The sequence below is a fragment of the Gallus gallus genome, chromosome Z (genome assembly GCF_016699485.2).
Source record: "Gallus gallus isolate bGalGal1 chromosome Z, bGalGal1.mat.broiler.GRCg7b, whole genome shotgun sequence".
Taxonomy (NCBI): domain Eukaryota; kingdom Metazoa; phylum Chordata; class Aves; order Galliformes; family Phasianidae; genus Gallus; species Gallus gallus.
The window spans coordinates 44352115-44357930 of record NC_052572.1 but is presented as its reverse complement, the minus strand read 5'-3'; the positions used below and the strand labels follow the sequence as shown (position 1 = coordinate 44357930).

General features: G+C 43.3%; 1 long non-coding RNA gene across 2 annotated transcripts; it reads right to left on the bottom strand.

Moving 5' to 3' along the window:
- Positions 1–314: 314 nt before the first annotated feature.
- On the bottom strand, positions 315–4689 carry LOC107052311. Of its 2 annotated transcripts, none has more exons than XR_001464715.4 (3): positions 4600–4689; positions 3450–3625; positions 315–534 (listed from the first exon to the last, which is right to left on the bottom strand). It is a non-coding gene; the product is annotated as an uncharacterized LOC107052311 (long non-coding RNA). The 2 variants fall into 2 exon arrangements; XR_001464716.4 differs by having other exon boundaries at positions 315–531.
- Between the last annotated feature and the right edge of the window lie 1127 nt (positions 4690–5816).

Genomic DNA, 5816 nt, shown 5'->3' with positions numbered 1-5816 from the left:
TTGCAGCAGCTCTCCCCAGGCCTAGGTGGGCCAGGGGTTGGACATGGTCAGTCAGCCTTGGGTGGGCACAAGGACCACATGCAAACAGATGCAGTCTGACAAGTTAACTGGGTCTTCCATGAGTGAAGTACAGCTTTGTAGCTAATACTGCAAAACTGCAGCAATGTGTTATGGCAGCTATGGAGGGATTGCCTGCAAAATTCCCATTTACAAGCAGCTCCATGGCACATGCTCGTCACATAACATTGGATTCAGCACCTGCTGCACAGTGCCAGGGTGCTAAACTGTGAAGAATTTAAAGCAGAAAACAAATACTCAGAAATAGTTCTTTTTATTCTAAATTCTGGCTCTAGTAGTTTGTTTTGAGCCAAATAATTCAGCACTGAAAACAATTATTGGAAAGTGAATAACCATGGCTGTATTGCCATAGCACCCCAAGCTGCAGAACCTCTGTGGCCAATCCCTGCTGTAACTGCAGAGCTGTTTTGCAGAGGCTGTGTTACAAAACAAAACTCCATCTTCCTTGGGTTCCTGCTAAGAGAGAAACCAAGATTTATTTTCTCAAGACCATCAGCAGACACTGTTTTCACAGGGATCTAAAGTAAGGGAACAAACAACGATGCAAATTGTGCAATTTTCACAGTATTCCATCATTCCCCTCAGCTGCCCAAAGCTCCTTTTGCACTAGAGAGAAAGCAATAGCATGGGACAGATTGTACATAAACAGGGCCGTGCAGCATTAGAGGAGGAATAACCCAGCCAAATTTTGTAAGTAGATGCCGTCCCAGTCATCAGTTTGTGTGGGAGCTGGCAGGCTGTTTTCCGTCTGCGTGTGCTTTTGCTGTTAGTGGTTTATTTATAAGCACTTTGTACCAAGGAATCACAAGCTGCTCTTGGAAAGAGCTGCCGCTGTCCTCTGGCTATCGGGACTGCGTCTCACTTAGCTTCGTCCCTCCTTCCACTTCCGTGTCTATCCCCCACCCCGCTCCCCGCCCCACCTCCTTTTTCCCTATGCCGTAGCGTTTAGCCTGGAGGGTTTTTGGCATGGAGACAGTGGAAGGCTGTCCAGGACGCCACGGAACAGAAGGGAACGGTGTGGCTCTCTGTGTGCCACCAGGTAAATTCAGCTCCAGGCCTTTCCCAAATCATCCGAGGCCTCCCATAAGTGTAATACAATTTCTTAGAGTCCTGCACAAGTGCTGCAAGCACCCTGCAGGTTGGTAAACAATGTCTGGTAGCTTTCATTCTATCTGCTGTAGCAGTAACAAAATGTTCTGCCAGAAGCAGTGCAGAATGCAACACTGGAAGAACAGGAAGCTACTGGAGGGGAAAGAATAAAAAGTAAATAAATAAATAAATAAGAGGTAAACTCTGTCCTTTACACTTTGCTGATAGGGAAAACTAAATAAACAGCATAACCTTTCACAAAGGGCTGACTGCAAGATCAGTCTGAAGGGCTGACCTGTGCCCAAGGAAGAAAAGCAGGAGGAGAAAGCACCCAAGATGTCTTTCTCAGCACTGCACAGGAGAGACTGCCTCAGCCAAGCAGGCAGTCATGCCTCATATTTTCTTTACTAATCCTGACAAGTCAATCTAGTATGATAATCCCTTCCCTTCTCTGCATTGGTCTTTTCCCCTCCCTCCAAACTATGATAAAGACATATAGGCCAAACAGAAGGGAAGCTGACACGAGCAGGCTCTGATTTTCTAGATAGCGTAACAACCTAAACCCCTGTAAAGTTTTTTCTTCTCTGTGTCAGTAAAAGTGAGAGTGGAAACTAGCATCACCAGTCAGCGCTGAGTCAGGGCATTTCTACTTGTACGCAGTTGCTCTTGAGTGACCAGCTGGCCTGTGGTTCACAGACTGCACCCAGGGACAAGGAGAAGTGTGAAAGCTGCTGCACAGATTGGATGAAGCCATTCGATGCAGGAAAGGAGGGCAGCTTGGTGTTGTTGCATCTGTGCCCTGCATGCCTTGGCCAACTACCTCAGACATGCAGGGATCTGAGGACAAGAAGAAGCCCGCAGTGCATTGCAGTGCATTACACACTTCCCTTTAGGCCTGCAGTGCAAAGCTCGAGAGTTTTATGCTGCAGAAACAGGAGGAAGTGTTCTCCCCTGGGGTCATGCTGGAGTGTTGATGCTACCATTAGCTCCACTCTCGTGACAATGGGATATAATCCTGTGAATATGCATGGTCACTGCATTGAGTCAATTCTGTTCTTCTCTTGTTTGGATTAGCTCTGTTCACTGAAACCACATCCACTTTTTACGCTGGCTGCTTGCACTGTAAACTAACATAACTATTGACGTTTAAAAAACTCTTTGAATCCCTTTATTGTGTAGTTTACTTGTTATTTTCACCTTCTCCATTCCAATGTGGAATGATGACCATGCCACGCAATGAATACAGAACAATCCTTTCCCTGTTCCTCTTTCTTCTCTGACTATCTTTGGCGTATGGCACCTCTACCTGTATTTCCTAAGGTGTGTGTGAGTCTAGTGTCCAGCTGCCTCCCCCGCCCAAAACAGCTCTCTCTCCCTTTCCTGCTGGTCATGCTTCATGCCTGCACTGAGGGAGTGGTCTGTGCATCTCCCATGTGCAGACAGCCCCTACTTGGTGGTTGTGAGCAGAGCACCCAGACTTGCCATAGCCACAAGGATGTGCAGGAACAGTGATGTTCCCGTGCAAGTTGGCAGCCAGTGCTCCATATTCATGCTCCACAGGCTGTCATTTAGTCTCATTTAAAGCAAATTAGTCATCAAGGACACTCTTGCCTTCCAGCAAGTCCCAGATTTGTCCACCACAAGCTGAGGTAAGTCCAGCACCCAGCGGTGGCAGCAGTGTGAGACAGTTAGTGAGGCAGTGGCAGCAAAAGTACCATAATATTTGTTTGCTGGTGGGAAGAGTCATCCACCTAATTTTGCTAACCAGCAGGATTTCCATGACCTGTAAGAAGATACTTATTTACATGGAAAATGTTGTTATGTCTCTTCAGGTGGGCATGATTGAGGCTTCCTTTGCCCAGAGACCTCAGGTGAACTGGCTTGCTTTTCTATCACTTGAAAAACCATTCCTTAAGTGTACAGAATGCAAGTTACAACAATGGTCTGTTCCTCAGCAACAATAAAAAAAAATGCCTCAAGAGAAAAATCCTGTTAGCAAAAGTGAGCATATTGTTCTTTACCAGACTTATAAAAGGACAAGTTGTACACATAATAAATGCTCTGCTGCCTTCAGAGTCCTAATAGCTGTGGAGATGAGAGGAATGGTTACACCATGGAAAAAGCAGCCTTGATCCCACACCCTGCAGAGCAGTTTGCTAATGTTCCTCCTCATGTAGCTACAGCACTCATATATGGATGATAGGAGTGTATTGCTAAGCCATGTAAGCCTGATACTTGGGATGGAGAACAGGGGCAGTTTCTTGCCATGGCCAGCATTTTACCTGAAGAGCATCAGCTGCTGGTAGATTCCTTCACTTTCCAGGCTCCATAACAGACCTGTGACCTGATTCACACAGCACACATTTTCCATCTCCATGCTTTCCTGTGTGTGGTGGCAGCATCCGCAGTATGCACTAGGCTACTTGGAAAGGCACATCTCCAGAGCTGGAGCTATTTGCTGCAAGGGGGCGACAAAATGTTTGCTGGGGAAGGAAAGGGCCTGCTTTGCCCTTAAGATAATTAATACTGTTACCAGCACATGATAAAGAATTGCCACTGCCAACAGAGAATATGAGGTGTAGGCTAATGAAAACACACCCAACTTAACCATCAGCATACTTTGTTACCCAGCTGCTGGGTAGGTTGTTCACTAGTATCCTAAAACAATTCTCATAGTAAAACCACAGGTAAGATGAAGAACTTTGAAACCTACCCCTCATGTGGAAACTGTATGCTGTTCATAAAATAATTGTCTGTATGTTGGCAGCAAACTGCACAGTAGCTACAGGCTCCATGGAATAAAGCAGCAAAGGTGGGGAAAGAAGTAGTGTATGTATATTTAAACCTTGTGCAGTACTTGTAAAGCACATCACATGTGTAACCCAGGAACACTGCTTATTCACATAAGTGATCATCATTACTTGGTTCCTGGAAACTTGGGGGATTTAAAATAACTGACCAAGATCTTTTTTAGTTATACATATGTATATATACTATATATATAAGTTATGCAATATATATTATTTTTATATACACATATATTTATTAATTATTTTTATATTTATTTATTATTTACTAAATTATTATTTAATATATATTCTATATATTAAGTTATTTATATGTATATAAACTATATATATAGTTTAGTTATATAGTAACAAAACTATATATATATAACGAAACTATATATATATATATAAATCATTGATGCTATGGATCTCAGGTGAAACTAGATAATACAATAGAAAAATTGGAAGAATGCTTTTTTTAGAACTCAGAGCAGTTTTTTTTTTCCTCACAGTTGAGCAAGTTTGTTTGTCATCTGGCACTGATTAGCTTGTATTGCTCTCCACTCCAGAATATAAAATCATGAAAACAACAGGTAGCATAGTGTCAAGAAGAAAAAAAGAGAAACAAAGCTAATAAATTTACCTGGTCTGAATCACTGTAATCACTACAGGTGCTGAAGCCTCTTCATTTCAGGCTTTGTGGTGACTACAGAACAAAATTACAGTTACTGCCAGGCTGTATTTAAGTTGTCTCACATATGTGAGCTGATAGCAGAGAGCTAGTTCCACGTACTTGGGTTTCCTTCTCAATGAAAGAGATCTGGGGAAATCCCCTTGTATAATGGTAAGCCTTATCAAGTGGAGTGTGCTCTGTGCTGTTAGCATCTCAGATTTAATCTCCCTTAAAGGTTTGTTGGCAATAAACTGACCTTGCAGGAAAGCCAGTATGGAAAAATGCTCCATGATCCACCACTTATGGCACCGCAGAGACCAGAAAACCTGAACTGAGATGCTGATATCATAAAAGGGAAGCTGGTATACCAGCTTGTGGCAGAGGCCAGGGAATGGCTCCCAGTGAGAGCCACACTACTCATACAAGCAAGGGAGCACTTTGCCTGCCTCTTACATCTCACCTCATGGAGCCACCTGAGTGGGTTGCTCACCTGGAATGGGCATTTGTAGAATCAGTGAGCTTAAGTCATTTAAGGAGTACATTAGCCAAATCTGCATTCAGAACTTTAAAAGATAGCTATATACAGAGGAAAACATTATTCAAGGGTTGCTCTGAAAGTAATGCCTCCTACTGTATTATGTTGACCCGTAATGTCAGAGACGGATGCTGGTGGTATAGCAGTAGAGGTAGAACCTTCCCACCAATATTCTGGTACATTTTGTTGCCATGTGACAGATGGCAGCAGAGGGGCTATCTGACAAAATGGTATCTGCCATGGAAGTGCATATGAAGCAAAGGTGTGTCACTGTTACACGCTCCATGTGTAAAAAATAGCTCCCACTGACATTCACCAATATTTACTGAATACTTATAGAGCCCGAACAGTGGATGTGAACACAGTGAGGTGGTGGTGGTGGTCAGCAGTGGTGACAGCAACATGAAGGACAATCTTCTGATATAGCTACTCAATTACAAGCTCAGCATGCAAGCTCTTGTTTCACTGGTGAAAATGCATAGGTAATGGTGGTGACTATGTTGAAAAATCATGTTTTGTAGGTGAGAATTTGCTCTATCAAATGATGCTTGTAGCTGCTTTAGTTTCCATGGGAATAAATAGGAAGCAGTACTTTCAGAGCAGCCTATGTATGTTATGCCAGCTCTCATGATATAAAGCAATAGCAGTATTA